General features: G+C 40.8%; 1 protein-coding gene across 2 annotated transcripts in view; it reads left to right on the forward strand.

Annotated features, from left to right (window-relative positions):
• Positions 1-4,923: 4,923 nt before the first annotated feature.
• LLGL2 (LLGL scribble cell polarity complex component 2) overlaps positions 4,924-19,951 on the forward strand; it is a 78,288-nt gene continuing 63,260 nt past the window's right edge. The window contains exon 1 of one of the 2 annotated variants that reach the window (XM_081317670.1): positions 4,924-4,966. The gene's annotated coding sequence lies outside the window, so the exon portion shown is untranslated. Of the gene's footprint in view, positions 4,967-5,147; positions 5,220-19,951 lie in introns of those variants that run through there. The other variant, XM_081317671.1, reaches the window with a different exon arrangement.

Raw genomic sequence — 19,951 nt, forward strand, 5'->3', positions numbered from 1 at the left:
TGGAGATGAGGTTTAGGTTGCCTTCATGTGGAGTTGCTCCAGATTTGAGCTCCAAATCATCTAGTCCAACCCCCTGCTCAGGCAGGAAACCCTATACATGGGGTGTCAAACTCAATTTCATTGAGGGCCGCATCAGCACTGCGGTTGCCCTCAGGGGGCCGGGTGGGTATGGCCAGGGTGGGCGTGGCCTACTGGGTGGGCGTGGCTAGAGTGTGTATGGCCTACTGGGTGGGCGTGGGCAGCTCTACATCGTTCACATCAAGGGTGCCTATGGGGGCCTGGGCAGGAGTGGGACAGATCTGAGGGTCTCTGGGCCAGGGCCAAGGCAGTGGGGGCCGTTCCCTCACTGTTTCCAGGATGGCTTCGCGGGCCGCATGAAACCATTTCGCGGGCCGGATCCGGCCCCCGGGCCTTGTGTTTGACATGTCTGCCCTATACCATTTCAGACAAATGGAACCTCCAGTTGCAATGGGTCATGTGAATCTCGGCAATGAGTTAATTCAAAACAGGTAGTTCTCGACTTACAACATTCATTTAGTGACCATTCAAAGTTACAGCATTGAAAAATGTATGAACATTTTTCACATTTACAAGCATTGTCACATCCTCAAGGTCATGGGATCAAAAGGCGGATGCTTGGCAAATGACTCATTTATGATGGCGGCAGTGTCCTGGGGTCATGTAATCACCCTTTGCGACTTTGTGGCAAGGAAAGTCAATGGGGAAGCCAGATTTACTTAACAACCACGTTACCAACTTAACAACCACACTGATTCACTTAACACCTACGGCAAGAAAGGTTGTAAAATGGGACAAAACTCACTTTAACAAATGTCTAACTTAGCAACAGAAATTTTGGGCTCAATTGTGGACTTACGTCAAAGAGTACCTATACAGAATGCTGAGAGTATGAACTTTAGAACTGAAAACATAGGTAATAGAAGATTTATTCAGCCTATTGCCTTCCAGATGGATTGGAGAGCATCCAGTTGGAGATACTTATTTTTAGAGGTGAGATCATGATGTGCTAAAAAAAGACCAACAGGGAGAATGGACAGGATGATTAACATGTAGCAAATGTATGTAGCTCTTGAGGTAGGTGTAGCTTTATACATTCAGGTAGTCCTCAAGTTCTGTTGGACTTACTTCCTCAAGACTGTTGGAAGTTCTGATGGACTGACTTGGTGCAGTACTTACAATCCAGATTCAAAGTTCTGACAGTCACCCCTTTCCCAGCAGTCACACGATCACACTTTTGGCACTTGGCACCTGGGCCACATTTATGACCATCTGCAGGGTCCCACAGTCAGTTGATCGATACAAGTTTTGCACACTTTGCTTAACAATCACTGCAAAAAAGGTCATAAAGTGAGGTCAGTCACATGACTGATCCACCTGACAACTTTCATGAGTTATAACTGTGTTGGGCAGGCTACATTATGATCGTAACTTGAGTGCTACCTATATCTCTTTAATCACATAGGCATCTATAAAATTCCAGCCCTATTAATCACCTAAGACTTGTTCCCATGCAAGGAGTAGACAGCTGTCATTTTCACCTAATGAATTGTTCCCCAAAGCCTTATTTAGCAGTTCAGAATAAAATAATGAAAAAAGAACTTGCTTTTTGCACTTGAATATGCTTTCTTACTTTTCAAAAATAATCTTGAGTTGATCAGGGATTGGCTTCTTGACAACTGAGTACAAAAATGCAGAATGATCTTTATACAGGTAGTCCTCAATTTACAACAATTGACCCCAAAATTTCTGTTGCTAAGCAAAGCAGTTGTTAAGTGAGTTTTGCCCCATTTTGTGATCTTTGCCACAGTTGTTAAGAGAATCACTGCAGTTGTACAGTCATTAAGTGAATCTGGCTTTCTTCATTGACTTGGCTTGTTGGAAGCCAGCTGGTTAGGTTACAATTGGTGATCACTGGCCTGGGACCCTGCAACTCTCATAAACTCAGGCCCATTGCCAAGTGCCGGAATTTTGATCACGTAACCATGGAGATTCTACAAGGGTCGTAAGGGTGAAAAATGGGTCGTAAAACATTTTTTTCAGTGCCATTGTAACTTTGTTAAGCGGAACAGCTTTAAATAAATTTTGCCGTTTTACAACTTTTCTTGCCACAGTTATTAAGCAAGTTATTAAGTTATTTAGTAACACGGTTGTTAAGTGAATCTGGCTTCCCCACTGATTTTGCTTGTCAGAAGGTCGCAAAAGTGATCACATGACCTCAGGACAGTGCAAACATCATAAATACAAGCCAGTTGCCAAGAGTCCAAATTTTGATCATGTGACCATAAGGCTGCTGCAGCGGTCCTAAGGGTTAGAAATGGTCATAAGTTGCTGTTTTTTAAATGCTGTTCTAACTTTGAGCAGTCAATAAGTAAACTCTTATAATTTGAAGACTACCTCTATATAGTGCAATTTGTTGCAGCCAGTCCAGCAGGATTTACTTACATCACGATGGCTTATAAATCTGAATTTGTTATTGTTAATTTGGTGACAGAATGACTGCTCTAAGGCAGTTTGTACTCCTTGAAGCACAAAAACTACATATTTTTTATTTTTTTAATTTTAATTCCATTTATATCCTGCCCTTCTCCGAAGACTCAGGGCGGCTTACAAGCTTGGCAGTAGCCTTCATTCTATGTATATGCCTGCTTATTAGGGCTTTCACACACACACACCCCAAGCGGCATTATTACAAAGTCAGCTTAATTGCCCCCAACAATCTGGGTCCTCATTTTACCTACCTCGGAAGAATGGAAGGCTGAGTCAACCTTGAGCCTGGTGGGATGCGAACCTGCACTAATTGCAGGCAGCTGGTGTTACCTAAGGAGGTATTAGCCCACTGCTCCACCAAGGCTCTGTTTATTTTACAATGCTGGACTTTCCAGTTGTACACTACGTAATCATATATTCCATACTGTAGTGTCACAAAAAGGTAGTAATTTGAGCCAGTTTCAGTATTTTCTAATCAAGCAAAAATGTTTGTTGAAAAACCACCAGCAAAAGAAAGACAGGCAATTCCCAGGGATTAAATTCAACTCACTGCCAATATTCAGCTGATACTGTTTACTAAATACTAAATGTTTGCTCATTTTTCTTTTCATGCTTTTCTAGTGTCTTCATGGAGCACAATTCAACTTCTATGCTTTAGGGCATTAGGGCATAGTGATGGCTGATTAGCTTTGCATAATTGAGAAAAATCAGCAAATCCAGCTTGTTAACTTGAGGACTTCATGGCAGTGCGACAGAATGCAATTAATATTGCTGGTTTCTGGGCAAGATCTATTTAATTTGTACATATTTTAATCTTGTATTTTATATTTTAAATGTTATGTCATATGATATGCCTTATTTTAATTGTGATGCTTCTGACACAAATAAGCAACAATACTTATGTCTTAGAAGAAATCCATGTGCCAGATGGTTTGCTTTGTATTGTAAATTTCCACATAAAGGAATAAGAACAATGAGTGTGATTACATACTGTAATGCAAAACTAGAAATAGTAACATTAGAAAATACTGTTTAAAATATAGAATACAGTATTCAGAATGTTACTGCATGACTACTAATCACATTTTAAAAAAACCAAAAACAATCACAACTCCTAGGCATTAATTTAAGGAATACCATTTTCATTTTTGAAGACCTGGAGCCTAGCCCTAAACACAGCAATCTAGTTCTTACTTCTGACTGGATAAAGCTATACTTTCAAAAATTATAAATATTGATGAAGCCAGTTTAATGTAGTGCTGAAGGAGCTGGCCTAGAAACCACCAGTTTAGGTCTTCCTTAGGAAGGAAGCTGGATGGGTGACCAGCTCCTTTCTCTTCCAGCCCTTTTATGGGATTTTCACCTAGAAGAAAATAGGTAGGAGTATTATATATGTTCATCCCATACATTCTTCTATAGGCATACACACATGTAGATAAAAAGCTAATAGCCGTGGCTCACTATTTTGCCATACATGGAAAATAACCATGGCTTGTAAATGGAAATAGACACATTAATTCAAGGAAACGTTAAGGACCATCAATTCTATCATGATGTGCTTACCACGAGTGGCCAGGAAGAGCTCAATAAATCAATACTTATTGCCTTTAATTACACAGACGGGGAGAGGCAGAACATTGGCCCAAACTCATTGGGCTGAACTAAAGCTAAACTGAGAATGTGAATGAAAGCATCAGTTTCAAGGAATAAAGCTCGACTTCCATGTTTTTGCTGCCACCGTACTTACAAGGCAAGAGGCAATGCCTTTTTCCCCTCCGGAATCTACGGATGCTTGCTTCCAAATTGCGAGTCGGTATACATCCCGACTTCACTTGCGCTTGAAAGCCGCAGCCGAAGATCCGGATGGAAAGAAATGCAACCTGATCAAATCGAGCTCCGCTTTTAAGCAGTTCGTTCAGCTCCGCAGAAGGAACGCATCCTCGCATTCTAGAATCAGCCGTAAGTGACCTCACTGACTACAAGAACCTCCCGGGCTGCGTTCAAGGGCCCTTTGTACCCGGCTGCTACACCGTCTTCACCGCCGGAAAAAGGTACGCCCAGAACGCGGCGGATATGGGGCGTGGCCAAGGCTCATTACAAAAAGCCATTCAGAAAGCAGATCCAACGTAGTCTACGGCACTCTCGCCGTGATTTGCACCCCCTCCGCGGCCGACCTTGATTAGTTTCTATTGGTTGCAGGCGAAGCGAGAACGAGGCTCGCCGCTTCCCGATTGGCCGGGATAGTTAAAAGCGGTGAGGAAAATGAATTATTCACGAGCCGCGTCGGGGGTGTCGGGGTGTCGGGGTCGAGGGGGGGGAGGAGGGGCTTGAAAGAAAGGCGCCGGGCGAACCACGCCCCCGCTCTCATTTGCATAGGGGTGGGCACGCCCCTCCCGGAGGTATCCAGGAAGGAGAGGCGGCCGGGGCGGCGCGAGGAGGAGTTGTGGTTGCTTGCAGGGTAAGGTGGCTTAGCGCGCGCGGGTGCGCGCGCGCGCGCGAGCGGCCTGGAGGGGTTAGGTAGGACAAGTGGGGCTGGGCGGGTGCCCCAGTTCGGGGAACGGGGCGGCGAGGGACGGGAAGGGGCCGACAGGTGAGGAGGCTCGGAGGGTTGTGGGGGGGGGAGGAGGGAGGAGAGGAAAGGAAGCGAAGAGGCTGCGCTTGGACGGATGTGGGGAAGTGGCGCTGAGGGGCGCTGACTTCATTGCCGAAAGGTGAGCTCCGCTGAGGTGGGAGGAAAGCGGGTGACACAACTTGCAAGTCGGTCTGAAGCCGCGCTCCCGCAAGGGCTTCAGGAGAATAGGCGCGGTAGTGGGAAGAGCGGGTGGAGGCTGGTACAGGGAAGGGTAGGTATCGGGCGGGGTGTTTTCACTGCGGGGCGGGAGCCCGTAGATGTTTAGCGGGTGAATTGGGAGCCTTAGGGTGGAAGGGTTTGGCTTGGCCAGGGTATTGGGGGGTGGGGGTGGCCCTTGAATAAGCCGGCCCAGAATTGCCTTGCATTGCGAGATGGGTGCTATATAAATTTAATGTAAGTCAATAAATCTGCTACAAGCACTGTCCTGGGGAGGGAGAGGTGTGGGAAACTTGAACCTAGATTAGGCTGGTTCAAATTTCTCAGGGTCTTTGGCCGTCCTAAAGACACCACTGGCCCTGGGGCTTCTTGCGCCTTTTAATGTGTGGAATAAGGTAGATGGTATTTCAGGAATGCTTTAACTTGAAACTAGTTGTCTTACAGGTGGAGACCGTAGGCTAAAAAGCAAACAATGAGCTGCTCAGTATTTTGGGACGGGGTGGGGGGTTGCTTTTCTCCTGTTACTACATGTTTTGAGGTGATTCTTATAAGAACTGCCCAGATCATTCTTGCTTTCTGTTTCCCTTCCTTTGAGAATTAAGTATCTGCTCTTGGTGTAGAGAGGGCTGTATTTCATGGAACAAACATACCAAAGAAAAACAAGGAAACCTAAAGGGGGGAAAAATGCCAGATCGGTGTGGAGATTGAGGTTTTAATGCAAGCAATCTAGGTCGAGACAAAGTATTGTGCCTTGGGGCCAATACAGGTATTTTTTAAATGAGTCTTGTACATGTATGATAAAGTTTTCTTAAGCTGAATATTATATATATGCCACCTTGAGTTGTACAAAAATAAAGGTGGAATATAAATCTAATAGTAACATAAAGTTGTCCCATTATTGCCAAGCAGGTCACACTGCATTCAACTGTAGTGTGATCTGTTAGGTTTACAGCTTAGTATATTGAGTGAGCCTAACCAATTATAACTGATTTTTTAAAAAAACCCATGCTATACAGGTAGTCCTCGACTTACAACAGTACATTTAGTGACTGCTTAAAGTTGCAACTGCATTGAAAAATTTTCTTATGACTGTGTTTCACACTTAATGACCATTGCAGTATCCCCATAGTCACATGATCAAAATTCCGATGCTTGGCAACTGACTCATATTTATGATTGTTGCAGTGTCCCAGGGTCATGTGATCACCTTTTGTGACCTTCCTGCAAGAAAATTCAATGGGGAAGCCAGATTCACTTAACAATCATGTTACTAAGTTAACAACTGCAGCAATTCACTTAAAACAGGGATCCACACAAACAAGCAAAGCCCCATCCGTGGGATGCAGGCAGTATATAAAACCACACATCCTTTGATCCACAGAAAAACCTCTCTCCACGGAACCGATCCCTGGTTTCCAAAAGGTTGGGGACCTCTGACTTAAAACTGTGACAGAAAAGATCCTAAAATGGGGCAAAAATCATTTAAGAAATGTTCCACTTAGCAACAAAAATGGTAGCTCAATTGTTGTAAGTCGAAGACTACATGTAGCTGTATGGACCTAGCTGTGGAATTAGATAACTTTTGTTTAAGGATCTAGAATTAGATCAAATTTAGACCTATTTGTGAAACTTTGCTTAAAGAGGCTTGACACAGTGAATGCTTCTGCCAATAAAGTTTAAGAGAAACTGAATCCCCTTTGTAGTCTTTGTCAATATAAACTAATAAAATTTCCCACTTAAAGAGATTGGTCTTTTGAATATCATCTTCTAAGCAAATGAGATAATGAATGTCAATTGTACCTGACCCCCTGCTTGCCGGGAATCCCAGTGACCTGACAGTCTACATTTTTCAAAACCATAAAAGAGTAGCCAATGGCACACTTGAAAAATTAACTGCATTGTAAGCTGGGAAAAGTTGTCCTGGTTTTTTCCCCAACCAAAGTGGGCTGATTTAGTAGATACTCGAACCCTTTAAAATACTCCAATTTATTTTTACATCAAACACAAAGGTATTTATTTGCCACTGAGCATTTATCAGGTTTTATTTCTACATTCAAACAATAGTGCATTGGCTTATGTATGGGTTTAATTCTCTTATCCCACCCTCTGCCTCTTTTTTGCAGACATTTTTCATGAGGAAACAGGTACATTTGTTCTTACTTAAAACTCCCTTTTATATTTATTAAGAACTTGAGCCTATTCTTGCAGTTACCTGTGGTTAAACACTGGTAAACATGTTGTATGTTTGTTTTATGTATTATATGCACACATTTGGATAATTGTGTTTTTATATGCAGATCAATGACGCCTGAATGCAATGCTTAAAAATGAGTCCAGCCCACAGGGAATAGCAATAGCAATTAGATTTATATACAGCTTCATAGTGCTTCATAGCACTCTCTAAGTGGTTTACAGAGTCAGCATATTGCCTCTAACAATTTGAGTCCTCATTTTACAGACCTTGGAAGGCTGAGTCAACTTGAGTTAGTAAACTTAAATGATAATATTTGGTTATTCTGCAGGTGGATTCTAGCAGCTACACTATTTTAATAATATTCAGTTGGCAGTGATCCTCAGACTATGTACTTTATAATTGGTGTGTTCATGGTTTTCCTTGAGTGATTATTGATCATTATGTGTTTTTATCCTGATTTTCAAAAAGGAAAATGGTATGCTGCTTGGAGTTGGTTCTGTTTGGAGTGGCCACTAAGCCCTATAAATAAAAAAATTAAAAGAAAAAAATATTATTTACCTTTGCTTGACACCAGCAAAGCTTATGTGTGACATTTGCTATTTGGAATAAAATAGAATTGAGCTGGAAGGGACCTTGGAGGTCTTCTAGTCCAGCCCCCTGCTCAAACAGGAGAACCTATAGCATCTCAGGCAAGTGACCGTCCAATCTCTTCTTAAAAACCTCCAGTGATGGAGTGCCCACAATTTCTGGAGGCAAGCTGTTCCACTGGTTAATTGTCCTCACTGTCAGGAAGTTTCTCCTTAATTCCAGGTTGCTTCTCTGATTAGTTTCCAACCATTGTTTCTTGTCCTGCCCTCTGGTGCTTTGGAGAATAGTTTGATCCCCCTCTTCTTTGTGGCAGCTCCTCACTGCTATCACCTCACCCCTATTTCTTCTTTTCTTTAGACTAGGCAAGCCCCTTTTAGCTCTTCAGGTGGGATTAGCAAATAAATTAGCTATTCAGTACTGCATAAATAACTATGTATAGCACAGAAGTGAATGAAAATGGTAGTTTGCAGCATAAAATGAAACTGCTTTGCACTGGATGATAGATGTATGGCATAATTTATCAAATGATTTACTATGCAATCATAATTTGAATCTAAATCTTTTCAGCCCTTGTTCAGTGGTAGCTTGAGAGTCTTGTGTTTATTATATTCGTATCTTGTTACAAAACACTGTAGATCAGGCATGTCAAACTGCTGGCCCGCGGGCCGGATGCATCAAACCGTGTCCTCCCCATTGCCGGAATGGGGAAAAAGTCGCGATACGTCGTGCGACGTCACATGACATTGCGAGTTTGACATGCCTGCTGTAGAAGCAGTTACAGTAGTTAATATTGTGTGAACATTATCATTATGCTTTGAAATCCATAATTTTTAATTAGAAAGTTAGATAACTGCAGTCACTGATTCAAATAAATTATGGTTGAAAAAAAGTCTTAGTGATGTGTGAACCCTGACTACATACCCCAACACTTTAAAGTTTTGCTATTTGTGTTCATTCAGAGCTTCATAAATGTTGACATAATGTCTTGGACAATATTTTTCTTTTGTTAATTGCTCATCAGGGTTTCCATCTATAAGATACTGCCTGTGGATCTGTATATTTGGCAAGAAAGCTAATCTTGGCTCCTCTAACTTTGCAAATATGTTTGATTTACCGTAGTTTTATAACATTCCAATTCTATATTTTTAAATGTCCTGAATTAGTTCAACACTTAATATTGTACTTTTTGTATCATATTGAATCTTAGACTTTAGTTTGTTTTCATCTTTATTACTTTGATCATTCTGATTTTTGACTGCCAATCAACTGTTCTGCTTTTTTTGTTCCACTTGCTGTATCATTTCTATTCAGTTATTTTAAATTTTTTAAGGGAATTAAGTTTCTGATAGGCTATAGAAATATGTAGAAGATTGTTTGGGGTTTGTTAGTCATGAGGAATAATAACAGGTTCTCAAATCTCAATTTTACTGTAAAGCTTCATAAATTAATATTCTGTGCATATTTGAATGACTATCCATTTCAGTATTTTGTTACGTGAGGAACTTGAAATCAGGCTGGTAGTTTCTGAAACTTAGATGATTATTGTTTTTTAATGAGCATGATCTAGAAAAACTGGTTTGTGCATGTATAGCAGAAGTGTTTCCTGATATGTGTTGAGGGGGGGAATATTTGGTTTTTCAAAATCCTAATCTTCCTTACTCAGAAGTACATTTCACCAAATTAGCTTCTATTTACTTCCTAGTAATTTCTATTGATTTTTTGAAGATTTGCATATACTATGTAACATGCTAACTAGTACGTTTCAGTTACATTTGGCCTTGCAATTCCTGGTGCTGAACATTAATTTCTAATAAGTTGGTTTTAAACATGATTTTTTTCAGACTACTACAGAAAATGGCCCCTTCATGGATTACTGCCTTGTCGTGGCGAAGGGGCTTGCGTAATTCAATGAAGCTATGAGCTATGCCGTGCAGGGCCACCCAAGACGGACAGGTCATAGCTGAGAGTTCTGACAAAACGTGATCCACTGGAGAAGGAAATGGCAACCCACTCCAGTATCTTTGCCATGAAAACCCTATGGACAGTACCAAAAGGCAAAACGATATGACGCTGGAAGATGAGCCCCTCAGGTCGGAAGGCGTCCAATATGCTACTGGGGAAGAGCAGAGGGCTAGTACTAGTAGCGCCAGAAAGAATGAAGCGACTGGGCCAAAGCCGAAAGGACGCTCAGCTGTGGATGTGTCTGGTGGTGAAAGGAAAGTCCGATGCTGTAAAGATTTTTTCTCCATAGGAACCTGGAATGTAAGATCCATGAATCAAGGAAAGCTGGACGTGGTCAAACAAGAGATGACAAGACTGAACATCGACATCTTAGGTATCAGCGAACTAAAATGGACAGGAATGGGTGAATTTAATTCAGATGACCATCAGGTATACTACTGCGGGCAAGAATCCCTCAGAAGAAACGGAGTAGCCTTCATAGTCAATAAAAGAGTAGGAAAATCAATACTGGGATACAATCCTCAAAATGACAGAATGATCTCAGTTCGAATCCAAGGGAAACCATTCAATATCACAGTAGTCCAAGTCTATGCCCCAACCACCACTGCTGAAGAGGATGAAATTGACCGGTTCTATGAAGCCCTACAGCACCTTATAGAACTAACACCCAAAAATGATGTCCTTATCATCATGGGAGATTGGAATGCTAAAGTAGGAAGCCAAAAGATAACTGGAATAACAGGCAAGTTTGGCCTTGGAGTACAAAATGAAGCAGGGCACAAGCTGATAGAATTTTGTCAAGAGAATACGATGGTCATAGCAAACACTCTTTTCCAACAACCCAAGAGACGGCTCTACACATGGACATCACCAGATGGTCAACACAGAAATCAGATTGACTATATGCTCTGCAGCCAAAGATGGAGAAGCTCTATACAGTCGGTAAAAACAAGACCAGGAGCTGACTGTGGCTCAGACCATGAGCTTCTCCTTGCAAAGTTTAGGCTTAAACTGAAGAAAGTAGGGAAAAGCACTAGGCCACTCAGGTATGAACTAAATCATATCCCTGTTGAATATACAGTAGAGGTGACAAATAGATTTAAGGAATTAGATCTGATAGACAGAGTGCCTGAAGAACTATGGACAGAGGTTCGCGACATTGTACAACAGGTAGCAACCAAAACCATCCCAAAGAAAAAGAAATGCAAGAAAGCAAAATGGCTGTCTGAGGAAGCTTTGCAAATAGCTGAGGAAAGGAGGAAAGCGAAAGGCAAGGGAGAAAAACATAGATATGCCCAATTGAATGCAGAATTCCAGAGAATAGCTAGAAGAGATAAGAATGCCTTCTTAAATGAACAGTGCAAAGAAATAGAAGAAAACAATAGAATAGGGAGGACCAGAGATCTTTTCAAGAAAATTGGAGAGATGAAGGGAACATTCCATGCAAAAATGGGCATAATAAAGGACCAAAATGGCAGGGACCTAACAGAGGCAGAAGAGATTAAGAAGAGGTGGCAAAATTACACAGAAGAACTATACAAGAATGAGCTTAACGTCCCAGATAATCACAATGAGGTGGTCACTGACCTCGAGCCAGACATCCTAGAATGTGAAGTGAAGTGGGCCTTAGAAAAACTGAGCAACAACAAAGCTAGTGGAGGTGACAGTATTCCAGCTGAGCTATTCAAAATCTTAAAAGACAGTGCAGTAAAAGTGCTACACTCAATTTGCCAGCAAATTTGGAAAACTCAACAGTGGCCACAGGATTGGAAAAGATCAGTTTACATTCCAATTCCAAAGAAAGGCAGTGCCAAAGAATGTTCAAACTATCGCACCATTGCACTCATTTCTCATGCTAGTAAAGTCATGCTTAAAATCCTACAAGCTAGACTTCAGCAGTATGTGGATCGAGAACTACCAGAAGTACAGGCAGGATTTCGAAGAGGCAGAGGAACTAGAGATCAAATTGCTAACATACGCTGGATCATGGAGAAAGCTAGGGAGTTCCAGAAAAACATCTACTTCTGCTTCATTGACTATGCTAAAGCCTTTGATTGTGTGGATCATAACAAACTGTGGCAAGTTCTTAAAGAGATGGGAGTACCAGACCATCTTATTTGTCTCTTGAGAAACCTATATGCGGGTCAAGAAGCAACAGTGAGAACTGGACACGGAACCACTGATTGGTTCAAAATTGGGAAAGGAGTCCGGCAAGGCTGTATACTGTCGCCCTGCCTATTTAACTCATATGCAGAGCACATCATGAGAAAGGCAGGGCTAGATGAATCAAAAGTTGGAATTAAGATTGCTGGAAGAAATATCAACAACCTAAGATACGCAGATGATACCACTCTAATGGCAGAAAGTGAAGAAGAACTAAAGAGCCTCTTGTTGCGGGTGAAGAAGGAGAGTGCAAAACTTGGGTTGAAACTTAACATTAAGAAAACCAAGATCATGGCATCTGGCCCTCTCAATTCCTGGCAAATAGATGGGGAAGAAATGGAGGTAGTGACAGATTTTGTTTTCCTGGGCTCCAAGATCACTGCAGATGGGGACTGTAGCCAAGAAATTAAAAGACGCTTGCTCCTGGGAAGGAAAGCCATGGCAAATCTAGACAGCACGCTAAAAAGCAGAGACATCACCCTGTCAACAAAAGTGCGTATAGTCAAGGCTATGGTCTTCCCAGTTGCAATGTATGGCAGTGAAAGTTGGACCATAAGAAAGGCTGAGCGCCAAAGAATTGAGGCCTTTGAACTATGGTGCTGGAGAAGACTCCTACGAGTTCCTTGGACTGCAAGGCGATCAAACCGGTCAGTCCTAGAGGAGATCAATCCTGACTGCTCTTTAGAAGGCCAGATCCTGAAGCTAAAGCTCAAATACTTTGGCCATCTAATGAGAAGGAAGGACTCACTGGAGAAGAGCCTAATGCTGGGAAAGATCGAGGGCAAGAGAAGAAGGGGACGACAGAGAATGAGGTGGCTGGATGGAGTCACTGAAGCAGTAGGCGTGAGCTTAAATGGACTCCAGAAGATGGTAGAAGACAGGAAGGCCTGGAGGAACATTGTCCATAGGGTCGCGATGGGTCGGACACGACTTCGCAGCTAACAACAACAACAACAACAGAAAATGGAAACACATTTTGTAAAGAATGACATCTTCATAAAGACAAACTTTTTAGAAAACTATATTAGGAGTCCTAGAATATTGTCATGGTTTCAAATAAGTGTAATAATATTCTGTTTTGAGTTCTATTTATAATTGGCTTTATACTGAATTTAAACAGTATGTATTTCTTTAGGCTTTCATAAATCTGTATACTATTTAAGTCTGGGCTTTTAGTTAAAAATAAACATGTAAGTGGGAGCTTGGCACAAAAAGCTTTCGGAAACTAAATTTTAGTGCTGAAATTGCAGAGATACTTTTAAATAAATGCACATTACCTTTCTCTTGCTTTATTTTATTTATATCTCACTTTTATAAATTCAAGATGACAAACATGCAACATCAACCCTGTGAGGATTGGGTTGAAAGAGTGTGACTGGCTTAGAGTTACCCCACAGCCAGTGGTGAGATTCAAATACGTGAACAACCGATTCTTTGTGTGGATGCCACTTCCGGAAGTCAATTCTGGGCCTGGGTAACAAAAAATTAGCTACCAGTTCTGCTGAAGTGGTGCAAACTGGCTGAATCCCACCACTGCCCACAGCTTTGATGTCTAAAGCACGGCTTTTCAACCAGTGGTATGGGTACCACCTGTGGTGCATTGGCATCTGGCAGGTGGTATGCAACCATCCTAGAAAAGTGGTAGCAGGGGAGGGGAATGAGCTGAACTGGTGGCAGCAGCGCACAAGTCTGAGCGAGAGACGGCTGGAGCTGCAGGGCTGTCAGGGCTCAGTGGAAGTGCCAGGATCAGCACCAGGCTCCAGATGGAGCTCGGTGCTGATCCTGGTGCTTCTGTTGAGCCCAGAAGAAGCGCCGATCAGCTGGAATGTTGCAGCATCTCCAGGGTCTTGTGATTTATATTCAAATGCTTGGCAACTGATTCATATTTATGACGGTCACAGTGTCCCAGGGTCATGTGAAGTGACCAAAACCTGCTGCAACCACCCAGCAGAGGGGGGGAATTAAAACTAAACACCACCACCCCTGCTGCCAATCCTCAACAGAAATGCTCCCAACAATGAAAACCTTGGACAGGAGGAAGAGCGCCGCCAGGTGGTCAGGCAGGTGTCTTGCTCGGCTGTGGCTTGGGGGGCAGTTTTTCAGTGCCATTGTAACTTCGAACAGTCACTAAGTGTACTCTTGTAAGTTGAGGACTACCTGTACTTCACTTTTTTCCTTTTTTTTTTTTGGTTATCACCTTGCTAGGCAACTGGTGGTACTCGGATGTTGCCATATCCTAAAAGTGGTACAATGGGTGAAAAGGTTGAAAAGCCCTGGTCTAAGGCAGGACTACAGCTCACAATCTCCTGGTTTCTAGGCCAGCACCTTAACCATTTAACCAGATTGGCTCTCCTGCCTGATTTCTTTCTGGGAATGTTTAGTCCAGGCAGAAATGACATTTGAGAGTGAGCTGTCTTAATTGCGCAGCTTGTGTTTCTTTTTAAATGGCATCAAACATTTGTGAGCTGGAAGTTACTAAACAATCCACCTGTATAAATTAAATCCATATGGACAAGCTATACTGTATGTGTTCCTGTGTTCCTTAATTTAAAATTTATTGATTGAGCTAAGTCCTGGTTTATACATAGAAGCCAACAATTTATGTCACTTTTATATCTCAAACAAAAGAGTTGGCTGACTATTGTAAATTAGAATAAAATTAGAATAAAAAAGACAGCTTGCTTGATTTTGACAGTGTGATGTGTGAATGAATCATTATGGTTTAGTATGATGTACAAACTACTGTGATTTGTTTAATCAGTCATTGTTAACTAAGACTAAGGGGTTTTGTGTGGAAACATAGCGAGAATATGTTCCAACAGGGCCATAGTTTAATTGTGTTTTTTTGGGGGGGACGCAATATTTCCATGCTACAGGTAATTGAACTCCCACATGTGTTTATAAGATCTGCCGTTTTATCGTAAAATCTTTAGGTAGTTTTGTCATTAAGTAAAGGTAAAGTTTCCCCCGCACATGTGTGCTAGACGTTTCCGACTCTAGGGGCCGGTGCTCATCTCCGTTTCAAAGCCGAAGAGCCAGCGCTTGTCCGAGGACATCTCCGTGGTCATGTGGCCGGCATGACTAGACGCCAAAGGCGCACGGAACACTGTTACCTTCCCACCGTAGTGGTCCCTATTTTTCTACTTGCATTTTTACGTGCTTTCGAACTGCTAGGTTGGCAGAAAGTTTTGTCATTAGCTGAGACTTATTTCTGGTGAATGTTGGACTTGATACTGTAAGGAAGAGCATGGTTCTAAAAATATAGGTATTGGAACTGAAATGGTTGCATTTGACAGGAAAAATAAAATGAATAATTGCATGTTATATAAAAATAGTCAAAAACTACAGGAAGGAGATGAATTCGGCTATCTTAGTATAAGTGTCTATGGGGATTCTTGGTCATCCAAGTTATGGTTATCTCAAAAGTGCTTTTTCAAAAGGCAACTGGACTATGTTTTTCCTTGAAGATGTTTCACTTCTCATCCAAGAAGAACTGAAGAAGCTTCTTGGATGAGAAGTGAAACATCTTCAAGGAAAAACAAAGTCCGGTTGCCTTTTGGAAAAAACACTTTTGGGACTTAGTATAATGCCTAGTGAAGATGGAAACACAATTAGAGACATTTTAAGACAACTACAATAGTAGAAAGGTTATTGATTGCATATGGTCTGTTGCAAAGAATAAGGGTCAAAATAAGTAGAAATGGTTTTGTATCTTTGCTTGCCTCTGCATATTTTATTGCAGTAAATGGAAATATGAGTTGATTATATCAGGTGTGGAATGCACTGGGAATGTGTATGATAAAACGAGAAGAACTAGGGTGGAGAATGAAGGGGTGCTGAATGAACATGGACTGAATAAAAAAGTGAATGGCCTGTGCTGAGTTTCTGAGATACGGATAGAATGAAGATGAAAGTGCAGAACAAATATATAAAGGAAGTAAGATTAGGTTGACTAGAAGGATTATTACGCTAAATAACAAATCATTAAAATGACAACTTTAAAATAAACGCCATAGAAGTAACATGTCATAAAAATTATTATGCTCTAATTCAGAAAACAAGTCTACAATAATATAATTCCAAGTTTAATGCCAGGTAAAGAGTTTTTTCTTAAGCTGTATAACACTGCTTAGCTCTTCTCCCTGTTAGCTTTTAGTCCTATGTTGATTTTATGGAAGGTTTTTTTTCCTCTTTGTTTTACTTTACTAAATTGGTTGTCATGTTATTGGTTGTCATTTTATATCTTCTTTTAAGCTGCTTTGAAAGTCTGAAGAACAACTGTTAAATTCATTCAGTAAAAATGTTTGCTCTTAGTATGCCTCTGGCTGTGAATTTGGCAGTTGGCTCAATTATGCATAGCTCCTCTATCAATCAGGTGTATAACTCTACCTTTTTTTTTAAAAAAAATATTGTATCACTGTAGGAATTCGACCACATGCGGTACTGTTAATTGTTCTGTTATGCATAAAACAATATGCAAACTGGGATGATAAGATAAAGCCAAACTGAATTCAAAGAACATCACTCAGGAGTAAAGAATTAGTTTAAGAATGCCTTTGAAGTGGCAGCATTTCCCTCCCACAATAATATTTAAAAGGAGGAGCAGTCTGCTAAGGAGGAGAAGACTGGGGGTGACCGGACTTTAATCTTCTTAGTGTTGAGGGTGTTGCATTGCAGAGAGAAATAAATGTGTGCCCTGTGAACAGAGTAATTTTCTCTGTGTAAATTGAGTTAAACGTATCCTGTTTCATCTGTATACATTTATGGGTCTTGCTTTTAAGGGAAATGTGCTCAGGACTGAACCAGGACATTTTGTTATGCACCAGATTTAACAACCTTGGAAAGCCTTTCTGTTACTTATTCATAATAATGAAGGGCAAAGGTTATTTGTTCAAGCAACATCTTTATCAGCTTTTCATTGTGGTTATTACTTCCACTTTTTTTTCTTTTTGTGCTAGGTACAGAGTTGGACACAGCCCTTCCCATTTGTTTTTTACTTATTGTAATTAGACCTTCTCTTTCTATCAAGTTATTGCAATATCTTGCTGTTTTTTTACTCAAATTAATATCTCAATTAGTTGAACGTTAGAAGCTACACAATAATACAGATTGATGCATATAAACAGTTTGTTGAAGTGGAAGATAATTCCACTCTAGGCTAGGTTTTAAAACGTTAGCTTAATCCTAAAACATTACACAAGATGTCTAATATTCTTCTTAGATTTAGAGAAGAAATCAAATTAGATGTAAAAATGAACTGATATTGTCAGGACTCTCATTTTGTCCTTTATGAATTTATGACATGACAAATGGATGGTAGGAATGTGGGGACAATAAGCCCACTTGTTTACATAAGCACAAAGTAATGATATACTTTATGTAATGAAGTAATGAATACTGTAGCTGCTACATTATTCCCATGCAGTCCAAAAATTTCAAATGGAAGTAAGTCAGAATAAGTTTTTTAGTTCTTATAGTTTCATAATTAATATCATACTTTTGTCTGTGAGTAGTTACTAACTTTATTTACATTTGAGATTGTTCTGCATGGCTTATTTGTAGTAAAGATCTTATGGAAAACTAGTGCTTAAATGTGAATACCGGTAATCCGATTTTAACATTCTCACAAAGGCATGTTAAAATCTCAAACAAATTATATATTAGACTCTTGTAGCACTCCTCATGGTGTTTGCTGCAAAAGATCAACATAGATACTGTATTCACATAGAACCAGATTTGCAGAATTCTGTTTTAATTGCCTTTTATAACGCTTGTAGCTTTTATGCCTACTCCACACTGCTCAAAGTTCCTCTGTGAGGAAGATGGGTAGTTTCTAAATGTGATATATAAATAAAAATTAAATTCTACAGCTTTCTTTGTGAACATAGACCATGGTCTCATTTATTTCTTGACAGAAGAACATGTGCTCTTACAGGATTGTTTTGATCCGGGAGATTTTCGTTTTTTAAATGATATGGAAGACTTATAGCTCAGCCAAATGCTTTATTATAGGAAGACTTACTTTCATAAATTTATCATTTAAAATCAAAGTCTTTTGATTAAAGATGCATTATTCCTAGATATTGCAACCAAAAGAACAGGTGTGCATCTTCAAAGAAATTGGAATGATTTCTATGATGAATGTACATTGGCAACAGTCAGTGTTTTGGTGTTAATTGTTTTGATTTAGCTTGAATTTCCATAATTCCCATCAGTGCACTTGTGAGAGTTGAGGTCCAGCATGTCTGAAGCATATCCAGCTACCAACCCCCCCCCCCCAGTGCTAAAAGTGGTACCAGACTGCAAAATAAATCTCATTACTTTCTCTCTTTAGGGCCCTTTTCTATTTTGATTGAAGAATTGAGAATCCCAGTTGAAGTACAAGCACCGTGGTACAAATAGCATCAGGAATTAATGGTTTCAAGAACCGAGTATGTCTAGTTTAACAAAGAGAAGGACTAGGAGTACAGTCTTCCAATATTTGAGGGGCGCAGTTAACCTCTCTAGTCTCGGTGGGCGCGCCAGTCCTTTGGAACCGCTTACCGGCTGAACTCCGGATGGCCCCCGACCTTCTCTCCTTCCGGCGTGATCTAAAATCTTATCTATTCGAACAAGCCGGCCTGGTCCTGATGGGTTTGGGGTTTTAACATTGTTTTTAACTAACTTACTGCATCGGGCACAATCATTTAATTTTAAATCTTGTATCCTGTATTCTTATTTTTATTGCCCTGTACACCGCCCTGAGTCCTTCGGGAGAAGGGCGGTATATAAATCAAATAAATAAATAAAATAAATAAAGTACCTGAAGGCAGGACAAGAAATAACGGATGGAAGCTTATCCAGGAGAAGTCCAACCTAGAACTAAGGAGAAATTTCCTGAGATAATAATTAACCAGTATAACCGCTGGCCTTCAGAAGCTGTGGGTGCTTCATCCCTAGAGGATTTTAACAAAAGATTGGACAGCCATTTGTTCGGAATGGCATAAGGTCTCCTGATTGCATATAGGGGGTTGGACTAGAGGACCTCCAAGGTCCTTTCCAACTCTGTTATTCTGTATTCTGCAACACTGTTAATCTGAATGCAAAACACTGTGAATGAGGAAGCTGATTCTCGGTGTGTACAGATGTATAAGAGCCTTGGTGGAGCAGTGGGCTAATGCCTCCTTAAGTAACACCAGCTGCCTGCAATTAGTGCAGGTTCGCATCCCACCAGGCTCAAGGTTGACTCAGCCTTCCATCCTTCCGAGGTAGGTAAAATGAGGACCCAGATTGTTGGGGGCAATTAAGCTGACTTTGTAATAATGCCGTTTGGGGTGTGTGTGAAAGCCCTAATAAGCAGGCATATACATAGAATGAAGGCTACTGCTAAGCTTGTAAGCCGCCCTGAGTCTTCGGAGAAGGGCGGGATATAAATGGAATTAAAATAAAAATTAAAAAGTATGGCTCAAAGGTTTCTTTTTGTTTTGCTCAATCCACAATGCCTTTCATCCGACTATTATGTTTCTGCACATCTTACCTTTGAGGAGGTAACCTTCGATTTCTCAGCCTTCTCCTTTTAAATTGCCCTTCCTTTATGGTCATAAACTTTCCCCAGCTTTTTTTTTTTTTTTTTTGCAAATGAAGGCAAATGAACTCTGGACTATAAATTGCACTGACTCAGAATAATTTCTTTTTCTGGTTAGATCGTTGTTTTTTAGTTTTTAAAAAGTCCTCATTTATTGCTTTGCCGCTTTTTGCTTTGAGCTTTC

The sequence above is a fragment of the Vipera berus genome, assembly GCF_964194415.1.
Source record: "Vipera berus genome assembly, chromosome: 2".
NCBI lineage: Eukaryota > Metazoa > Chordata > Lepidosauria > Squamata > Viperidae > Vipera > Vipera berus.